Source organism: Mizuhopecten yessoensis, unplaced genomic scaffold (genome assembly GCF_002113885.1).
Source record: "Mizuhopecten yessoensis strain PY_sf001 unplaced genomic scaffold, ASM211388v2 scaffold7473, whole genome shotgun sequence".
Lineage (NCBI taxonomy): Eukaryota > Metazoa > Mollusca > Bivalvia > Pectinida > Pectinidae > Mizuhopecten > Mizuhopecten yessoensis.
Genome location: NW_018407065.1, coordinates 641,040 through 665,201, shown reverse-complemented (window position 1 = coordinate 665,201; position 24,162 = coordinate 641,040). Strand labels below are relative to the sequence as shown.

The following is a 24,162-nucleotide window of genomic DNA, read 5'->3' as shown; positions in this document are numbered from 1 at the left end:
GTACCACATACACCCTTAATTCCTGTGTACCACATTCACCCTTAATTCCTGTGTACCTTATTTATCCTTAATTCCTGATTACCACAGGAATGATATTACAGGTGATATTATTTATCACTATACTATTGTTTACCATTGTTTGAATGACATTAATATATACAAGGGAAATGACTATAGAGTTACATGCCCTTTAACCCTGGGTTGATTTGTGTTGCCTAACTACCTGTGATTGTTGAATGGGTTTCGAAGGAAAAGGCTACACAATCCTCAACTGATCAGAGTTGTGTGCCCCTGTGTACTCCTTACTATCTATAAGTGGCAGATGTATGCCAGGAAGCAGCCAAATACTGTCCCAGTGTCCCTAAAGTGGAATTAATTGATCAGAGTTACATGCCCCTGACCTGTGCCCAGAAGCAGACAATACTTGGAGGTGAGACAGCTGGGTCATCTGAGTCTCTGTGATCAACCCAGCACCGCTGTACTATTTACTTTCCTTCATCTGCATGTCAACACAAGTCCATAGTCTTATCAGTTGTCCATAGTGAACAACACAATTCTCACTAAGCCGTTACACACATATCTTAATGGTTCTGACAGCATAAAGTCTGTCAAGAATTTGGAAATTAGATTGTTCAAAAGACCTGTCTTAATGAAGGTTTCTGTTCAGGGATAAATCAATATTTATAATCTTGTCAAGGATAGAACTAAGATGGCTTTGATCCCCATTTAAATTCTTATTTCAGAACAAAAACATAAAATGCTAATATCGATACCCTACGATCAGGCCGTAAACAGGTACCTCATAGAAATAGTTTTGAATTTGTCATATTTAATTAAATTAAAAATATGAAAGTTTAAAGTTCTCACCAACTCTAAATGGCTGATTTACATACTAACATACTATTTATTAATAATTTAATGACATTTTTATACCCATTTCAGTACAGGTAAGGACAGACTGAGGATCATCTATAATCATCTATATCGTTTATACATTAAATCAGTATTAGAATTAAACTCCCTTATATTTACAATTTATTTATCATAATGAATGTTCTGTAGATTTAATTTCATAGATAAGAACTAGTCTCAACTTGTGGACTGTAAAATAGACATTTTTTTTTAATCCAAAATCCACACATTTACAAAGGTTAAATTCTTAAACAGTTTTCTGTGAAACAATACACTTTTCTAAAGATTGCAAAGGTCAACAACATGATTTAAGTTTATTCCAATTCACATGTTTTAAGTTCATTCCAATTAACAGCTAGTTTACTGAAAACAATAACTGAGAAAGGTATCTTATTCAATAGCAATCACTCAAGGTAAGAAGAAAGTCAGGTATCTAAGCTAAGTACATCTGTATGTCATCATACATGCCTCACATATATCACCGCGGAATGTTGGAGCAACTTTGTAGGAAAGTTTTTTACCCTATAAATTAAACGTATGGCTATGTTTGTTAGGTACCTGACTGAGGATTACAATAACTCGTACCAGAACACCTCTCATACTTAATCATATCACTCAAACGAATTGTGCTCAACTTTTGACAGAGATTTACAGGAAAATGGAAAAATGTCATCAATATTCAACATGCTCTTTGTCTGTTATGACAGATTGATAACGGTGATGACAAAATCTTGCGATTTTTGAGAATGTCAAAAATCTTAATTAAACAAAATCTTTCAAATAAAGTTCTTATGTTCTAGAATTGACATGAAGTTCTCATCACCCCGTACCATGAGGTCAAATTGAAGTCGTTGAGAAATTTACACTCCAAACTTGAGCCCTTCAGCACTGGTACATGAAATTGAAGAAGCCTATATAGAACTCCAAAGAAAGGAAACGTAATGTATTTGTAAAGCCTCTGTTTGGGACCTCCTTAATTATTAGATGTACAAGTATTTAAATTAATTCTTGTTCCTTAGCTGTAGTGTTAAGTGGGGAAGCATTCTCTGGGGCTGGCTATTAAAGCCGTCATGTACCGCTCAAACAAAGAACATGTCATGTATTTGCCTAATAAAATTACTCAGAGTAAACACCTTTGTGGGAGTATAATTATTCCTTAAATATTCAACCTTGCTAAAAGAAAATAATAGCGAGGGAAAAATACTTAATAAAATTGTCTTAATTGGGAATTAGCTAGGGTTTTAAACTAGACAAAAGCTAAATACTACCTACCCTTTCCTTTAATGATTGTATGTCAACTCTTTTGTCCAAATTAAACGTCAACTTCCATGCTGTCGTCCAGGGATCACTGAAGTAAACTAATCTGTAAGATATAAAAACCAACAAAAATATAAAATGTATTGTTGTGAATTTGGACACAAGGCATCAAGATTGTGATTACCAGTAATTAAACACTTTGAGAAAATTAGATTCTTTCTCTAGTGAGATGTAACTTAATAGTAAACCTGCGTCACACCCTCCGTTACATTGGTACATACAACGTCTATATAGGCTCAAAGCCTAGAACAACGCTACCATGACAACTGTATTGGGGCTCTCATTGGACGTTTATGTAATAATTTTTGTTTTATCGCCTCTTTCTTACTTATATCTAATGTATTTCTTTCTTTCCAAAGGAATTGTAGTTTGGTAATTACCTTTTACGCAAACATCACATCTAAACCCCGTTTAGACCCGTTTAGTTGTATTTATAGTCCCCGTATGAATTGGCAAACCTTGTTTTTAAGATCTAGTCCGAAAAAGAGGATACTGATGAGCTCAGTGGCTGTAAATAGGATTATGTCACATTCTACTTATTGAAAAGAAATAAGAACCCACATATCCTCTATACACTGTGTTCTTGTAAGGAAGGTATAACCACCTGTATGTAGACACATTAGTCCTTGTAAGGAAGGTATAACCACCTGTATGTAGTCACATTAGCCCTTGTTAGGGACAGATATCTACCTCTATATACTGTGTCCTTGTAAGCAAGGTATAACCACCTGTATGTAGTCACATTAGCCCTTGTTAAGGACAGATATCTACCTCTATACACTGTGTCATTGTAAGGAAGATATAACCACCTGTATGTAGACACATTAGTCCTTGTTAAGGACAGATATCTACCTCTATCCACATAAGTCCTTGTAAGGAAGGTATAACCACCTCTATGTAGACACATCAGTCCTGGTTAAGGACAGATATCTACCTCTATACACTGTTTCCTTGTAAGGAAGGTATAACCACCTGTATGTAGACACATTAGTCCTTGTTAAGGACATATATCTACCTCTATACACCTACTTATTGAAAAGAAATAAGAACCCACATATCCTCTATCCACTGTGTTCTTGTAAGGAAGGTATAACCACCTGTATGTAGAAACATTAGTCCTTGTAAGGAAGGTATAACCACCTGTATGTAGTCACATTAGCCCTTGTTAAGGACAGATATCTACCTCTATACACTGTGTCCTTGCAAGGAAGATATAACCACCTGTATGTAGACACATTAGTCCTTGTTAAGGACATATATCTACCTCTATACACTGTGTCCTTGTAAGGAAAGTATAACAACCTGTATGTAGACACATTAGCCCTTGTTAAGGACAGATATCTACCTCTATACACTGTGTCCTTGCAAGGAAGATATAACCACCTGTATGTAGACACATTAGTCCTGGTTAATGACAGATATCTACCTCTATACACTGTTTCCTTGTAAGGAAGGTATAACCACCTGTATGTAGTCACATTAGCCCTTGTTAAGTACAGATATCTACCTCTATACACTGTGTCCTTGTAAGGAAAGTATAACCACCTGTATGTAGACACATTAGCCCTTGTTAAGGACAGATATCTACCTCTATACACTGTGTCCTTGCAAGGAAGATATAACCACCTGTATGTAGACACATTAGTCCTTGTTAAGGACAGATATTTACCACTATACACTGTGCCCTTGTAAGGAAGATATAACCACCTGTATGTAGACACATTAGTCCTTGTTAAGGACATATATCTACCTCTATACACCTACTTATTGAAAAGAAATAAGAACCCACATATCCTCTATCCACTGTGTTCTTGTAAGGAAGGTATAACCACCTGTATGTAGACACATCAGTCCTGGTTAAGGACAGATATCTACCTCTATACACTGTTTCCTTGTAAGGAAGGTATAACCACCTGTATGTAGACACATTAGTCCTTGTTAAGGACATATATCTACCTCTATACACCTACTTATTGAAAAGAAATAAGAACCCACATATCCTCTATACACTGTGTTCTTGTAAGGAAGGTATAACCACCTGTATGTAGACACATTAGTCCTTGTTAAGGACAGATATCTACCTCTATAAACATAAGTCCTTGTAAGGAAGGTATAACCACCTCTATGTAGACACATCAGTCCTGGTTAAGGACAGATATCTACCTCTATACACTGTGCCCTTGTAAGGAAGATATAACCACCTGTATGTAGTCACATTAGCCCTTGTTAGGGACAGATATCTACCTCTATATACTGTGTCCTTGTAAGCAAGGTATAACCACCTGTATGTAGTCACATTAGCCCTTGTTAGGGACAGATATCTACCTCTATATACTGTGTCCTTGTAAGCAAGGTATAACCACCTGTATGTAGTCACATTAGCCCTTGTTAAGGACAGATATCTACCTCTTTACACTGTGTCCTTGTAAGGAAGGTATAACCACCTGTATGTAGACACATTAGTCCTTGTTAAGGACAGATATTTACCACTATACACTGTGCCCTTGTAAGGAAGATATAACCACCTGTATGTAGACACATTAGCCCTTGTTAAGGACAGATATCTACCTTTTCTTTACACTGTATACTTGTTACAGAGAAATAATTACTTTTACTTTCCATATAAAGGAATGAAATCATCCTGTCAAAATTAGGACAAACCTGTATTGCAATATCATCTGTAACAACAACCAACAAATGTATATCATGTTTAAATTGCCACTTAACATCTATTGCAATGTGCTTCTATGTTTGATTGACAAAATAACAAACTAGGCATTGTTGGGTTTTTTGAAGAAAGAAAATGGAAACAACCATAAAAACCTTCCAAATAACTATCTCTATCGGTAGTGTTCTCAGCAGATATCATGTACTAGCAAGATAGTTCAAATCACACCTTTGATCTGGATCAGTTATGTGTTTCAAATACAAGTTAGAAGCAAGCTCTTTTGTGATGATGACACACAATTTATTGTGGTTGCAGACAGCAATAAACTTGAAGGCAAAATATTGAAATACCACATAATTTTATAAGAATATAAGTGTTGACGTGTCAAGGATGGATGTATTGAATTTAAGAAACATTCACAATTAAGTAATTTTACAGCTAAAAAGGATGGGTAAACTTGTCAAAGATCAGGTCTACCACTTTTCCAAAATCTTGCTATTTCGAGAGATCCCATTTGTCTACAAGGGTCAAACAAAACAAGGATCGAAATCCTTCAGGATCAGAAATCGGTCTTCTGCCTTAGCATTTCTGACTTAAGATATCATTATCGACATGAAGAAACATTTCTGAGCATTAATTCCAGCTGATCAGAGTGACCATGTATAGAGCTAATGGTGAATAGATTCAATATTTGTATTCTTGCCAATATAGATGGTTTGACAAAGAGACAAGGACAGTCGATTATAGGTTTGGCATATTTAAATTCAAGTTAAGTTTTGCACTGACAATGTTGGAAGCAGTTTAAACTACGTACATGGCATTATATTTAAATACATTAACAAAGTCTACTTTTCCTAGACAGACATGAAAATTTAATTTTTTCATTTCAGTGTAGAAAAAAGCCATGTTGAACTGTGGTGTACTGTTGTGGCAGAGAGTGAAAGCCTGTAATCAGGTCAACCAACCTGGTGTGTACAGAGGGAACTGAAATTAAACTTCTAATGTATATCTGTCTCACTATAAAGCTTGAAAACGTGGCCCATGGGATAACTCGTTCAATTGAAAGTATAGGTAATTATAATTATGACTTCATTTCCTGACACACACTATCATAAATAGGATTAGCACAAGACAATGTACAAATATTGTGAGCACACAACAACCAATTAAACCAACTATGGCCACGACATCAAGGTATAAACTCGACCATAAGTGCTTGGCTCTATCACTGAAGATTTCCACCTGAAAGCACTGACCAGATATTAAGGTTGAAATTAAATTGTGAGATTTAAATTGTGATAAGTCGACTGTGTTTGTAATGGAGGATGAATGATCAAGGGGCCCATTACTTATCTGTTGTCCTCGGTAACCACTATGATTAGGCCTTAGATCTAATTAGGACGGCCATTTCAATAGACCCCAACCTATGTTTAATCTCATGACAATACCTGTGAAAAGGATATCAAATAAACTCCAGGTTTCCCTTTATTTAAAAATTCAAATTTTCTTGGTGTAATAAGAACCTCAGACCTAATTAATGAGTACTTTTAAATGGTGTAACAGGAAACTTGGTGTAGAATATGATAGCCATAATCAACGCTTGTTAACATTACATTTCTTTTCTTTTTCTTTTAAATAGCATGTGTTGCTTTTAAAATTCCTTGCACAATGAAGTCAATTAAAACTGCGTCTGCTCATGGGAAAAAGACATCAGAGTCTGAGGTCTGGGGTACAGAAGGGAAACAGCCATCATTCCTTATTACCACGGTAACAAGCCGTACCAGCAGACGACAAAAAGTCATCATTTGAAAAAAGGAGGACATAAAAATTGAAGATATGTGTATCTATTTAAAAATTAACAGATAATTTATTACAGATCAAGACAACCTTGATGTAGAGAGACATTTTTACTATATACCTAAGTCAAAATTAACACTTATTGATCGGCACGCTCCTGTTCAACAGGAGAAAAATTCCTACATACATATTATAGTTACGTAAGTCAAAATTAACGGTTATTGATCATTGCACAGTGCAACGGCAAGATTTGTGTTATGTTGTAGAAAGCTGGCTCAAAGGCTTTTTTAATGCTTTCCTGGAATAGAATAGTTCACAATGAAGTGTCATTTAAAATGTATAGACTCTGTCATCTACCATTAGGTGGCAACCCCGAAAACAGGAAGTGACAAAACAGGAAGTGACAAAACAGGTAGTGGTTGACCAACAAAGATTTTAGCTATTGATATATCTTCTCACAAAACTCATTAACTCTGCAAGGGACATAATCCAAAGGGTACAAAACCATGTGAAGTAACTTAATGTCACAAAAAGCATGATCCATTTAAAATTTACCACCAGGTAAATGAATTATTATTCAATAAAATGAGTAAAAACAAGTCAGCAAATACTGCCCTATATATAACTGAAGGTACAACATAAATTCAAACGACATGAACAACTTGACCTCTAGAAAACGTCCGGAACACGAGTTTGTGAAGATAGCTCTCGGTGATATAAACAAATTGACATCTAGATTGTGCAAGGTTGAAAGCAATTATTCAACAATCACAGCATCAACTATTGTCCACTGAAACAACGAACCATTTGACATCTAGAAGGTGTATAGCCGCAGCAAAAAAAATCTTCCATGACATTGTCAAGATGAACTATAGAAAGTATAGGCCAGCAAAGATAGTCCTTAATAGCACAGAATAAATCATGACCTTTAGAAGGTGGAAAAGATGCTTGAAATGACAAATTACTTACAAATGGTCTTGAAAGACACAAACATTATGACCAATAGAAGGTACAAATATGTAATGATTTACCCAGTAAGTATCTAAAGATAAAAAATACATTGACATTGATGTATCAACCAAAGGCAAAAAACCTATCACTTCTTCCAAAATGGACAAGATGGTTCGCAACATTCGACAGAAGCAAATGATGTAAGATAGCAAACATAATATGAACCCGCCAAACTGACATCTCCAACGTATCATTGGTAAATAATCATTAAACCACCCCAGGAAAGTAAGGCAGAAAACAGGTATCATATTGTAATTCAATTCAACAAATGTTACATTAATTTTATGACTGGTTAACTCAGCATCAACAAGAAAGATAACACTATTCTTTGTAATCTCATCGTAAAGACGGAAAATGTTTTCAAAACTTTCAATATTTATGTAAATTTACATTCACATATTCAAACAACTATTAAAATCTCATTACATAACAAACTTCAATAGCGTAAATTTTGCAATATGCAAGATATTAAGAATCTGATGCTTATACATGAATAAATGAGCTGATAAAACATGATTTTTTTTGCTTACATCTTTGACTTATTTGTCCACTGGGTCAGTGTATAGGACTAATACAAGAGGCAGCTTGTTTTACTGCCGACACAAACTACATACCTTTCTGTACAGAATGACGCAAAGTCCTATATAGAATCATCAACCTCAACTACAGCATTAAAACCTCTCTCGGCCATATGCAAATGTAGCAAAAACCCTTGATACTTATCTGGTGCTATAATGGAAAATATCCACATCTGGTCCTATCTACAATCTAGCCATAATGATTAAAAATATTTATGTCAAAAATTATCGGGTAATTAAGAAGCCATTCTCAATTTAATGAGTTAAACAGGACACTTTGGTATTTTGTGAATAAATTTAACCAGGCCATTGCATGCCGGTCTATATTAGTCATTAAATGTAAGAACTCTCAACGTTTAGACCTAATATCACGGGAAAACACAGAAAAGTTGGCTGACAGCGAGAGATTGTAAACCTATAATTAACACTTGAATAATGACACTTAATTTGACTTTGCGAAATCCCACGTATAAGATACATGATATTATGACCTATCTGTAAATAACGTTTATGGCTATGTGAACCTTTGTAATCTATAATTCTGTATAATTATCTTCCTACTGGGCTACCAAATCAGTTTACATCACATGACAATTCTCCCGGTCCTTTTATAAATACACGTATCATTTCACTGTAACAATATCAAATTAAATGTAAGGTCAGTGTCTGTATAATCCTCTCCGTAACATCAATTATAACATGAAATTGGTAAATAATTGTCGATCCAGTATTTTAGTTATTACTTATAAGTCTATTCAACATAAAATATTTTAATTTTTGCATTGTACTGATAAATGACAAACTAATATGATGGCTGGTAAAATACTTCCATGTTTAATGTTTGCAGTATCCACCATTAATTTAGGACAAGTTTAATACCACATTCCTAATACTCATGGTAAAATGGTACAGGAATTGTATGATTTATATGTTTACAGTAGCCACCTTTAATTTAGGGTAGGTTTAATATACTGCCTATATCTATAGAAGGGCTTGGTGCGTGATGTAAGTTCTAGTTATATGTATAATCTATAGTAAATCTAGGTTATACCTTAGCCAAGCCAGTCTCCAGCAGGAACAAAGTCACGTGATCAAAACCATGTAATCAACAATCTCTGGTTTTTACACCAACTTGTCAACAATTCCAATCAAGTCTGCAAAATCTCAAAATATAAGTTTAAAGGGTGGAGTCCCGGGCAGCACCCCAAGACAACACAGCATAAATGATTGCTCTCAACATAGAATGGGAAAACACACAGGGAAAAGCAATTAGGTGAGGAAGGGAATATTATTAATTCCAGCAAGACATTAATACATCACCTGCTCAACAAACATCCTAACATACCCTACAATGTGTGGAATTAACCTAAGGTCAAAAGTCATGTCCATCTTCAACCAGCTGCTCCAGCCAATCAAACCACGGCTGTGTGTTTTAGTATGAAGCTCCAACAGGACCAGCCAATCAAACTACGGCTGTGTGTTTTAGTATGAAGCTCCAACAGCACCAGCCAATCAAATATCAGCTCTCTTTGAGACAAGGTCTGGAATTTCTAATAAAGGTTAAAAAGTTTAACCATATCAGCCAATCAAATAGCATTTCTGTAAAAGACAAGGTCTGGGATGTGTAATAAAAGATTAAAGGTTTAACCATATCAGCCAATCAAATATCAGTTCTCTATAAGACAAGGTCTGGGATTTCTAATAAAGGTTCAACCATATCAGCCAATCAAATATCAGTTCTCTATATAAGACAAGGTCTGGGATTTCTAATTAATGTTCAATCATATCAGCCAATCAAATATCAGTTCTCTATAAGACAAAGTCTGGGATTTCTATTAAGGATTAAAGGTTTAACCATATCAGCCAATCAAATACCAGTTCTCTATAAGACAAGGTCAGGGATTTCTTATAAGGTTCAACCATACCAGCCAAGGTTCAACCATACCAGCCAATCAAATATCAGTTCTCTATAAGACAAGGTATGGGATTGGAATTTCATATAAAGTTTAACATTATCAGCCAGTAGAATATCACTTCTCTGTATAGATATGAGATCAAACAACATAAGCCAATCACATTTCAGCTCACTGTCTCTCTGGTCAGAGATCTAACAGTATTGACCAATTAAATCTCAGTTCTTCAGGTTTAAAAGATCAGCAATATTAGGCAATCAAGCAAAATCTCTTTCTGTTTGGTGAAAGAATTTAAATAGTATTTACCAAACAAACTGATTGATATGCTTAAAGAATTCAACATCATCAACCAATTATTTCAACTCTTAACTTCTGTTAGAAAATGCAAAATTTGGATAATGTAGCATTAAACCTCTGAGCCACCTCATTTGTAGTCTGTGGAATACTCTGAGGCAGGGCCAACAACACTGAACAGGTAATAGTCAGAGGCAGGGCCAACAACACCAAACAGGGAAAAGTCAGAGGCAGGGCCCACAACACTGAACAGGGAATAGTCAGAGGCAGGGCCAACAACACCAACCAGGGAATAGTCAAGAGGCAGGGCCAACAACACTGAACAGGTAATAGTCAAGAGGCAGGGCCAATAACACCAACCAGGGAATAGTCAGAGGCAAGGCCAACAACACCAACCAGGGAATATTTGGAGGCAGAGCCAACAACACCAACCAGGGAATAGTCAGAGGCAGGGCCAACAACACCAAACAGGGAAAAGTCAGAGGCAGGGCCCACAACACTGAACAGGGAATAGTCAGAGGCAGGGCCAACAACACTAACCAGGGAATAGTCAGAGGCAGGGCCAACAACACTGAACAGGTAATAGTCAGAGGCAGGGCCAACAACACCAACCAGGGAATAGTTGGGGGCAAGGCCAACAACACCAACCAGGGAATAGTTGGAGGCTGGGCCAACAACACTGAACAGGTAATAGTCAGAGGCAGGGCCAACAACACCAACCAGGGAATAGTTGGAGGCAAGGCCAACAACACCAACCATTGAATAGTTAGAGGCTGGGCCAACAACACTGAACAGGTAATAGTCAGAGGCAGGGCCAACAACACCAAACAGGGAAAAGTCAGAGGCAGGGCCCACAACACTGAACAGGGAATAGTCAGAGGCAGGGCCCACAACACTGAACAGGGAAAAGTCAAGAGGCAGGGCCAACAACACCAACCAGGGAATAGTTGGAGGCTGGGCCAACAACACTAACCAGGGAATAGTCAGAGGCACGGCCAACAACACCAACCAGGGAATAGTCAGATGCAGGGCCAAAAACACTAACCAGGGAATAGTCAGAGGCAGGGGCAACAACACCAACCAGGGAAGAGTCAGAGGCAGGGCCAACAACACCAACCAGGGAATAGTCAGAGGCAGGGCCCACAACACTGAACAGGTAATAGTCAAGAGGCAGGGCCAACAACACCAACCAAGGAATAGTCAGAGGCAAGGCCAACAACACCAACCAGGGAATAGTCAGAAGCAGGGCCAACAACACCAACCAGGGGATAGTCAGAGAGCCAAAAACACCAACCAGGGAACAGTCAGAGGCAGGGCCAACAACATTGGACAGGTAATAGGCAGAGGCAGGGCCAACAACACCAGCCAGGGAATAGTCAGAGAGCCAAAAACACCAACCAGGGATTAGTCAGAGGCAGGGCCAACAACATTGGACAGGTAATAGGCAGAGGCAGGGCCAACAACACCAACCAGTGAATAGTCAGAGGCAGGGCCAACAACACTAACCAGGTAATAGTCAGAGGCAGGGCCAACAACACCAACCAGGGAATAGTCAGAGAGCCAAAAACACCAACCAGGGAATAGTCAGAGGCAGGGCCAACAACATTGGACAGGTAATAGTCAGAGGCAGGGCCAACAACACCAACCAGGGAATAGTCAGAAGCAGGGCCAACAACACTAACCTGAGATAAACCTGCTTTTGCCCATCATCATAATTAGAGGATGTAGATTTTTTATATAATATAATGTTGAGTATGCATGATTTCATTAATCTAGTCCAGCTTTCTCACGTGTGTGTTGAACTGCAAACTGGAGAATTATATATAAAAGATTTGAAAACGAGGCTGCAATAATAAATAAATGTCACTTTCCAACAAGTATCTAAATTGCTGACTTCCTAATCAAAAGATGTCACAGAAATTTTTATCACTGATCCTATGATAAATGAGGAAGCACATTCATCTGCTAACGACTCTTAGCAAATAACAGGAAATGATGAATTGCGTAGGCTAAATCAAATTTTAGAGTGCTCTAATTAAATTGGACCTAGAGGACCTGAAAACTCCACATGGGTTATGGAGCACAAGTATGTACAACAATGGGCTTCAGCCTGCTGATGGCCGGCCGAGGTTTAAAAATAAATTATGAAACCTCATCTGACTTCATAAATTTCCTTATGTAGTAATTAAGCTGACACTACAAAGTGACCCTGGAATAATTATGATAGGTATAATTTAACAGAAATTTAAAAATAACACAGGTGCAAGGTACGGGCATGTCTACCCCGTAAACAGATCTTGACTCTAAATCAACCTGAACAATTAGCTCAGTAAACAGGGAATCATTAATTCACTAGTCTGTCTCTAAATAGTGGATAGTTTGTCTAAACTAAATTTGTCTCTTACTAATGGACACTTATATCTTTGTCTATCTATAAATATTCTAAGCCCAATTTATCATAAATTCCCAAATTTCTCCAAAAGAAATCTCATAGTTATTTTGCAAAGAAACACATAAATACAGCTATTACACAAAGTTACCAGATCTCAATAACGTCGTGTAACTATGGTAAATGAACGGAAAACACAAGAGTAACTATGGTAAATGAACGGAACACACAATAGGAACTATGGTAAATGGTAACTTGGACACACCCAGACAACCTTGACATAAATGAGGTTACTGTGATTACCTAGATAACCTTGACACATACAAATTACAATAGTAAAATGGACATAAGGAAGCGTTACCATGGTAACCTGGACAAACATTATGGTTACTATGGTAATTTGGACAAAATAAAGTAACCAGGACACCTATAGGGGTTACTATGGTAGTCTGGAGACACATCACTCAAGGGTTCCTAAAGTAAACAATACAATGTACCTCTACACAATGTCGAGGCTAATTAACTACCATCGTTAATTAATAGGCTGACGTTTTCTATCAGACCCTTGCATGCCAATCCTAATGACAGCCAAGGAATCCAATTTAATGAGATTAAAAAGTTGCAGTTGTTTTAATTCCTACTTCCTGTAAATCATGGTAGGTAATTACAAAGCTGTTACATGTATATGGCACACGATAATTAGTAGGAAAACCGTGTCCGATCCAATTAATGCATCTTACATGACCCTGCTTTATTCTGATTAAGAACTTTTCTATTTGGAGCTAGTGTCTGTAATGATGATAGAAATAAGCACTGACTGTTATTTTCAAGGATATATCCCCCCAGCAGTTAAGAAAGCAGATTTTTGACCTTGATGCTTGGCTTTAGAAATGTTTGTCTCATACCTAAGGCTCAGGCATATTGAAAAGGAGTAAAATTGTTATAATACAAAAGAATAATATCATCTAGATCTGACATCATTGGAAGGAAAGTAAAATCATCTAGAAGCAAGATATACCATTACATATTAAACTGTATCTCCTTTTGAATTGTTAATAAGCTGCGCCAGAAATCTTTTAAAATATTCATCTCTATTTCTCCTATGTATTTTGAAGAAACTCAAATCTTCAGGGACTGATATCCCCCCCCCCCCCCTAGAGACATTCTATTTGCAGTAGGTGTATAGACCCATATAGTGTTGTATACAGGTAATAGTGATACTATTTATGTTCCAGACTACCTAGGTAAGGATGTTGTGGCCAAAATAAAGACTGATTACTTGACATCCTGTGAATTATTTAATACTTGTGTATAGTGACAAAGTGTGTTTAGTGCATTTTTAATGCTTGTTTATAGTGACTTCTTGTATAGAACAACTACCTGTATATAATAACTACCTGTGTATAATGACTACCTGTCTAAGTAGAGTGACTACTTTTTTTTTACATATTCAAGTGACAAATTGTGCTCAGTGAATGGGTTTAAAACAATAACCTGTACCTGAGTATTCAGATTTTTTTATAACTAAAACCTTTAAAATACCTGTATATTTAGACTAGTTTTAAATCACTTCCTATATCAACCACTTGTCTGCAGTGATCGACTCTCTGTAATTATAACATGTTTTTCTTTTAAATCAAACTTGATTTATTTTACAACAACTGTGAGATACGTTATATCAACTTATATTAATTACTCTTGTTGGCTTGAATGGGAGCGTACATTGGGTTGTGGAAGGGAACCTGAATACCCAGAATAATTAACCCACATGGTCAGGCAGTTGACCCCAAAATAACAATATTAAGAAATTAACATGGGTATTGAAATAAATATGTGTTGAATGACCAGATGTATCTGAGTATGATAAAATGACCATCAATCAGTGAAATGTCATTAACCTGTTGTAAGCTGATGCACACCTGTCCTTGTTAGATAACAGATTATACCTGTCAGCAGTGAGGATGGGTGTGGTCACCAGCCAGGTCAGGGTGGGAGGGGATGGAGGTGGGCGGGACTGTCAGGTGGAAACAGTTGATTCCAATAACATTGGTACCATATCATTACATGTATAATCTATCAATAGGTAAGACTCAGGTGTAAAACATACACCTGTAGGCTGGGAAGAATGGCATAAAGTTTCAAACAGACTTTATTTAAGTCGAGTGAGGTCTGCTCTCTACCATAACTCACAGCTACTTGAGCTATAAAAGGCTGCTCTGACAGGCATTACAACACTTTATCAGTCTTTTTCCAAGATCGTCTCGAGATACACTGAATACTGTTTCTTTAAATCCATTGTCATCTGTTTAACCCATTGCGGTGTAACTTTTCAGGTCGCTGTACATTCTGAGTTTGTGAATAAGACAAATTTTCACACTTCCTTACGTCTGAAAACACTTTGCCTGTACAATGTAACCTTTCGGGTCTTCCTCGCTGTCTATAGGCTGTTATATGACGGACAGGTAACTCACAAAACACGCCAATTCAATCCTGTCATTTCCCCACTGAAAAGAGTCATTAGCTTGGTTACAGATGTACCCATGATCCTACTTGCAATTTGGGATTTATATAAGAAAATAAAACATTTCCAGTTGATTGTGTTTGGAATATTTCAATATTACTAGATGAAAGAGCGGAGTGGAAATTGGCTTAATTTGGTTGTCGTTTGAGTGGCTTCTTTATTAGGCAGCGTCCAGGTGTATATGTAAATGAGTTCCCTTAATGTGCAATGTGAATCCTGATCGGCAGTGAATTGTGACCATACAACCAAGTCAAAACAAGGCTTGAAACATGTGGGAATTTATCGCAAACTGAAATTAATAGAATAATGAAATCTCACAAATGTTCACTCCCAGGTAGGTAGCTTTAAGTACAAATTAAACTGCCATTGTTGTAAACGGAAGCCTAGGCAGATTTCAATCAGATATAAGTAAGACATTTTTATTAGATTTATACCTCAAGAATTTACAATTAATGAACATTTATTAAAAATAAAATGACTCAGAAATAAGTAATAGCTATAAATTATAATGGAGATATATTATTAAGATACAAAAAAATGTTAAAGGTCTGAAACACTAATGATTCTTAATATACTGAAATGCCGCTATCAACACGAAATTTTTGTTGGACAAAATGGAAACGTGTTTTGTCTGACAAAAGTCTGTAATGAAACGATATACTGCATGTTTATGGAAGGTGTCAGGTATGTTAATGTCCAGTCTCTGTGTCACCTGTGAGTGTACAGGTTAATATTACCTGTACACAGGTAACACAATGACAGAATCCCCTCATTACCTCCCCTACACTAGTACTGTGTAGACACGTCAGGTTGAGAATCGCTTTTCTTCACAGGTGCGAGAATCTAGCGTCCATCTCCTGGCAAACTTTCACAGGTGAAACAACACTGTATCTCAACACTACATCAAGCACATGAAATACGATCAAAGTCCTGCCAGGTACTAAATACAGTCATAAACAGGTAGATGACTAATGTTTTATGCTAATTACTAATTACCTGTAGTAAACCTATTTCCATAAATTATCTATAACAATTTATTCATGCAAAAAATAGGATTTAAAAGAACTGAAAAATATTTCCCCTTGATAAACATTTCGACACGACATATTAAGCATGTTATTGATAGTTCCAGAATCACAGATTTCCCACAGATGAAGAAAATCAAGCCAAATGAACATATTTAGATTTAACCATGAAAAAACCCATTCAAGCTATATAAAAGTTTCAAGAAATAACTTATAAACTATATAATGGTGTTGTTTTGTCGCCTAGAGTGTAACAACTGGCAGGTTAAAAATAGAAAATCCAACATCAGCCATATTATTAAAATAAGATCATTGATGGTAAAAGTATAAAACAAGAATTTACAGAATTAAAGAGTAATCACGGGAGTCTGGTGTCAGATGTAAATCAAATATATCATCAATATAACAGTCCACAGTTACATTCATTTGAACAAAACTTTAAAACTTTATCAACTGATGGAGTCCTTCATCAATGACTAACATGTGGTAAGGACTTTAGATAAGTTATGTCAACAGTGCAGTCTCCTCCTACAAGTACACATAACAATAAGAGGGACTGTGTCTACACGCGAGTCAAAGTTACACATACAACATACAGTATATAGGGACCAAATCATGGTGTGACACACCTAATGGTCACACTCCGTATGTGTGTTTACCTGTAAACCTTAAAGCATTCTCCAGAAATCAGTAAATCCAAAGCTTGATTGACCACTAGTGACCAAAGGGTGTTCCTGTACAGGTGTGACCGAGCGTCACACATCCAATGAGGGTACATTCACACAAGTGAGACAGGTACGCTGCCTTACCTGGCCAAAGCAATCAGCGATGTGTGTGAGGTAACAACATTATCAATCTAACGCTGATAAAACTTTTGGTACCTGCAATCTCGTTAGCTCTCAGCCAACAGGACGGATGTTTACAAAAAGTATAAGAGGTAAATCAATAAAGACAAGGGTGATTGAAATAGATTTTATTATCTCAGCCTAAAATACTAATGAGGGTTAGGCTAACTGCCTTGTACCAAACTTCCACAGGCATTTAGCTGGCAGGTAAATAATATCAGGCCCTCCTCAAGTGGATTTTGAATAAAGAAGTCTACCTATAAATCATTAACTAATAAAGGAGTATTGGAACTAGATAAGCAAAGGAGTTACGTTATCTATAGCCGTTACACACTTGTTAACTGGGGATCTTCCTTTCCAATATCAGATCAATCATTCTGTACTTTTTGTATGTTATATAGAGTTGTAGCCCTTGGCTAAGCCTACAGAACTTACTAAAACTATACTCAGTAAAATATTACAAGGAAGATAAATTAATTTCTCAGAAATTAAGTTCAGAAGTTTTTTGAAATTACACTCACAAAGGATATTTTAATAAGTAAGTTCATAGTTAACTGAAATTATATTCATTAAGGATATCTGTACAAGTTGTTACAGGTTATTGGCCTGCAATAATCCCCAGGAATGTAGCAGAAAGGTATTACTAAAACAAATATCATGATGCTGGCATGGATAAGTTCCCTGCTTTCATATACAAGAGGTTTGGAAATCCAATCTCCATCGGGGAGCCAAAAGTATTTTTTTGTGATTTTTTTTTTTATTCTAATACAGGTAAATATATTTCTTTTGTATACAACTCTTTGCCATAGTAAATGGGCAAGCAAAAAATGGAACTCTTTTATGTTGGAGATAATCACTGTGCGCTGCAACTCTCTACCTTAAAGGGAAGATTTTTTTATTTATTTGATAACAATGAAGTTTGATTCTGTATAAAATTTTACCTTTTTTTTAACTTTGTTCTTTTATAGAGAACTTACAGAACTCTTTTGTGTGTAAAAAACACAAAAAAGTTGGTGTCTTTCAAAATGTATCACATCATAAAATCTTTTGTTTAACAGAAAGACAATCTTCTGAATCAAAGAAAGCTTTAACGAGAGACATTCAATAGGAACAAGTAGTTTTAGATGAGAGCTGGTACATCAGACAGTTATGGTAATGTGGTGGGTATCTTTAGATCTGTACTTTCCATGTGTTATGGGTACAGACCAGACAGATAATATCTACCTGTATGATACATGAGTTCTAGCAAACCAGGGATCTAACTCACTAATTTGAAGCCGTGATAGATTACTAGACAACTGCCCAAGGGCCTGATTTCACCCAACAATTTTTCGCTTCCTTTCTCTCCGAGGAAGTTACATAAGGTTGAACTTCACAACACTTCACAACTGATAAAATTTTATCAAAACCATTTCAGGATAAAGGTGAATACACTAACCTGAAATTTAACAATAATTAAAAAACTTAAAATGAATTGATATTAATTTTAAACAGAACTGATCAATATATATATACTTGTATATGAGAAAACAAATTTAGCTGTTCCATCTTCTTTTGAAAAATCCTCGGTCTCTTTTTTCCGTTACTGATTTTGTTTATTGTGACATCACATTGTGTATTTGTCACAATTTGTATGAGAGTAATCTCCCCTGTCTTAATCAGTTAATAATTCGCTCAACTAGATATTTATTTGTTCGACTGAAAATCTACATAACCTCAAAAAATAATTGCAAGGTACTTATTACACCAGATGGCAGTTCACGAACTGGCTATTAGTAACCCTAAAAATAGAACTGAAGACTTGTGCACCAGCTTGACTGACCACTGCTTCATAAATAACCATGACACCTTAATATGCTATCCACACTGACAGCAGCAAACCATATACAAACAGTATAGTGCTCATCAAGGTTTTTCCTCTGAAACTGTGTGGAATTCTTATTTTGTTTCGTCATCAAATTATCTCTGTTTGTATAACTTCGGTTTAAGACTATTGTAACACCTCACGCTACCATAACAAACATGGATGTTAATGCAGAGAATGTTAAAAAAAGAACATTTTTCAAGTCTTACAAGTCTTAGTTGATGTTTAAAAAAAATATCAACTTGTCTGTAATTGATCATGGACACAATTGAATTCGTGGTCGGGTGATCCTTCCTATGACAATATATCGGGATACGTATCGCAATATGTTCATTCTGTATTGCAATATATCGTGACACACTCTTGGCATATTGTGACATCCCTACCAACAAGGCAAACTATATTATAACTTAAATCCTTTTTTCAAAAGAAGTTTTCCATAAGAAACACATGGTACCATGAACTTTATAGAATTATAGTTGTTAGAAATTTTAATGTTTGAAAATAGAAATAAAAAAGAAAACAGGAAAACCTCAGTGGTCTATCACAAGACCTCTACATTACAAAGCGTACACTGTACCAATGCTGCCATTTGGGAATTATATTAACATAAAATGAGCGTCCGATATATCAAGAAAAGCTCATTTTGATTGTTTTATCTCCTTTATAGAAGGGAGAATATACTCTAACTTAAAGAACCTCTTTGTGGAACTCTTCTTCGCAATAACTGATACAGTGGTACCCACTACCTTAAGAACAACTCTTTGACTGTGACAGTATCAACTATTTACAGGAATCCATATTTAGCTACAGTGACATAGACGTGACTATAACTGAGGATACCCTGGGATTGTAACAGGTGTCTATTATCAGGTACAGAACATATCACTCATAAATAAACACCTTTAAGATGACCAGTGCTATAAGGTTAAATGAACAGGTAGGAAAAACAGTTAGACAATACCCGTATTTTTATCCTGTAGCAAGCAATATATAAAATAATTACAAAAACTTTTACATATTTCACCATTTAATTGGTGCCTAACTAAACTATAGCTACTATACATAAGTCTACAGGTACATGGTGTTGTGAATGATAGTTATACATATAATATATTTACCTGTACATAAGTCTACAGGTACATGGTGTTGTGAATGATAGTCATACCTGGTAAGTCTACAGGTACATGGTGTTGTGAATGATAGTTATACATATAATATATTTACCTGTACAAAAGTGTATCCAGACAATATAAAGTCAAAAAAAGTATATCTATATATATTAAGTCATATCTCAAGTAATTCCTTAAAATGCTTACCTGAGAAACACAAGGCCACCTATAAGTATACTATCATGTACCTGAGATTTAGCAGCCTCAGCATCTGCTTCAGATCTAATCAACGATAGAAAAGCGAGATCACACAGGTGATCGGACATGAGGGATAATTACATAGTTGCATGAGGCTACAGGTACACAACCTAGAGAATATACGAATCTGACTAACACTTATAATGTCTATCGCCTTTCCTCATACCATACCTTTCAGGTGTTTTTAGGTTAACGATAAAATGTACAGGTGTAATATTGTCTTATCTACCTGCTAGAACACAGCATATCCTTTCCTGGGAACTCCTACAAGTGGAGATTAGTTCATCTTGTGTATGCTTCTAATATTTAGGTCTTCTCTTATCAAGCCACTGTTTATCTCGGCTTTTTAATTACAGGGGTACAGTAAGGTGACTGTTTGCACAAATAATCAAAGTCTGAATTACTTGGATGAACGCTATAGCAACGTGGATAATTCACCTGTGTGTCAGCCATTTTGTTTTAAACACCTACAGAAACTTTGTTGCAAACCACAGAAAGATACTTTTATGGATTGGATTTTATTAGGTGTGTATATAAATATAATTTTCATAAAATGAAAAAGTCAGCGACAATATCTTATATAAGGCAATCGATACTGGAACACTGACTCAGATTTTGCCCGTAACTAGGCTAGACAATCAGACATTCTGAAAATATCAATTATTCAGAATACACCCTTTTTCTGTTAGTCAGACAGAAAAAATAATTTCCGAAAAAATGGAAAAAAATATGTGGGGTTTAATTTTTCATTGCAGGGGAGAAAACAGGTGTTTGGTTTGTGTAGTCCCCTAATGAGCCTAGTTGTCGTACGCTACCCCTAATCAACTGTGCTGGGGTCACCGCTGGCTCCTGGAGACAACTTGAGTCACATGACCATGTAGCCCTTATCTTTACTTAATGACGGTTACTGTTATAGATTTGAAATGGCTGTAAATTATATCAGTCTGAATGGGTTTACATCACCTGAGCTGTAATGGTAGCTTTACCCTTATCACAGTCTACAGCCAACGCTCAAATCTCTAATAATTCAAATTATATTTCTCAATTTTGATATGTCACAAGTTTAAAAAATATTCAATAGCACACATTACATTTTTGTTATAGTATAATATGGTGAGTATATATATTTCTGTCCATTCTATCTACAAGAGTAACTTACATTTTATAAACAGTAAAAACTGAATTTTAAAGACATATTTCTTTCCATAGTTGGAGATTTTCAATTCCTTTTCTATGATGGGCAAAAGCAAATCATCTTATACATAGCTGAGTACCAGTAATATTACGCATATAGGCGTTTAATTGATAAAACTTTATAATTACGTTTCAAACATCTTCCATAAAGTCGACGGCGACAAGAGTCACAAAACTTCAGGCTTGTTTGCGGCTGTTCTAAATTTTACAATGCAAACACTGTAAGAGTATCACATTTAACAGTTTAGGATCAAAGAACAAACATTACCCCATGTAATTATCAAATACTGAGGTCCTCTACTGGAAGTCAAACCTACATCCTGTTGTGCTTTGAGGAGACACCTCTGAATTGTAAATAACATCAATTTATCAAAGCAATGTTTAGATTTTTTGTAAAATGACGAAACTGTCCTAAACAAATTTCCCAATATAATATTCAAAAGGAGAAATAGCAAAACTTTGAAATATTAACAGTCATATACTGGAAATTATTTCATTGGATGTAAACCGACTTACAATAGACCAAGATGGCAGACAATTGTAACAAGTCACCTTAAGGCGACAGTAAATATTTTAGCCACTCCGTGTTATGTTTATCCCAAAGTTAAAGTTTACACGTTTTAGCTGTGCCTAGGATGTCAATGGCTACCAGGTGACACTAATTACCAGGTTTGGGGGTAATTCACTTTGACCTTCACCTTCCAACACCCAATCCCAAATGGTGTTACATCACTCTATTGAAATCAAACAAGAATTGTGTGAACAAAAGACCCAGGATTGGACACAATATAAAATTATCACATCACCCCCGGGAGATCTGATCAGGTTTTGGTTTTTTCCTCATTAAATGACAAACTATGGTGTCTGTCTTTGTGCCTGGACAGGTAAGACAGACCTCCAATTCTCACCTACAGTGCCTGCATGTACCTAGGGCTGGTTGTCATGGTGACTGATTAATCATTTCCTCCTAAAGGGCCAAACTTGATGGTAATTAGGTTCACTAGCTATTCATCAAGTTTAGTTTACAAGGGAACACTGTTAATGAAAAAAATGATCTTAAATTGGCATAAGAAATCGGTGAAATATCAAAGAGCTGATTGTTATGGTCTACTGTAGAAGATGGGGATTTCTCGATCAACACCAGGGTACATATCACTTGGTGTAAATAACATTACAGTGAGGATCAGAATCCACGGGGAGAACCCAAGTCTGCATAATTAACATGAAATCATTCTAAATGATCAATTTAAAGAAATGTTTTTTGAAAGGAAATTTCTTAACAATGATAAATGTAAAATATTAATATGGATATTCAAGCTGGAATCAGTTATTAAGCAGAAAAAAATGTAATGCCGGAAAATTTAAACTTCCCAAAAATATTAAAATGGTGAATCAGTCTCCACTGTTTTGGGTATTCTTTGTCTATTTAATTAATTCTATGCTGTCTAACTTATAAAGATTGCAGATAGGCAAACATTTGAATAATTGGGGAAATAAATCAAATAATAGCTACAGAAATCTGAAACTTTTTCATCAAAGATTTTCAAGTAAAGGCATGTTGTCAACAGTGTCAGCAGAAAATGTCTTCTATGTACACCTCAACACCTGACCAGGTAAAATCTAATTAGCCATGTACCAGGTGAAAATCATATCATTTTATTATTCATTATATGGCTCCAATACGTTGATTGCAGATTTTATCAAAACTTCTTTTAATCACGTCTAATCAGAAATGACTTTTTAATCATAGACATGGCAGTGAACGAGAAAATCAGAATATCAAATGAACTACGGTTGATATTCTAACTTTTTTTTATCTTTCTAATGTAAGCTTCATTTTGAATTAAAGTTTAAGTTATTATATTTATGTACCAGATAAATAATCCACCAGCTTAAAAGTTAAATTAGAAAAAAAATCTAATGGACCATAATTCTGTAAATACACGAGAATACCTAATAAATCTTAACCCAATTTACATCAAGTTAATTTTTGTTTTCTTTCCTTTTTTTTCAGACAGATCAAAACTCCACTAAATTAATCATTTTTATTATATGACTTTTGAAAATAATGTCATTGATGGGTTTCTTATCAGGACTATGGTTTGGTATAATAAATCACAAAATCTTAATCTAGTTACATTTCTATTTTTAATTTTGTACACTTTTCTCGAATTAATCAACAGAAAATCAAAATTATAAAAGACTATCTGACTGCAGAATAAAGGTGGAAATGTTATAATTTATGGAACCTGAATGCTTTAAGACAATTAACTTTGCCAATGTGAGACAATGCCATACAAGACAGTCATTTCTAAGCAATGTGGTACTCCCAAACTGGTCACAATAAGAGATACTGGTCAATTTGAGACATGGATACAAAACTACTGAATAGATTTAGACAATTTTGTATCCATCTTCGCCCAAACCTTTTTCATATCCATCCCATCTCATCTCTTTAACACCT

General features: G+C 35.7%; 1 protein-coding gene across 4 annotated transcripts in view; it reads right to left on the bottom strand.

Annotated features, from left to right (window-relative positions):
* Positions 1-24,162, bottom strand: part of LOC110453595 (zinc finger homeobox protein 4-like) — a 322,724-nt gene that overhangs the window by 62,166 nt on the left and 236,396 nt on the right. For 2 of the 4 annotated variants that reach the window (XM_021502588.1, XM_021502589.1), the window contains one exon: positions 2,185-2,275. The gene's annotated coding sequence lies outside the window, so the exon portion shown is untranslated. Of the gene's footprint in view, positions 1-2,184; positions 2,276-17,084; positions 17,265-20,733; positions 20,788-24,162 lie in introns of those variants that run through there. The other 2 variants (XM_021502592.1, XM_021502590.1) reach the window with 2 other exon arrangements.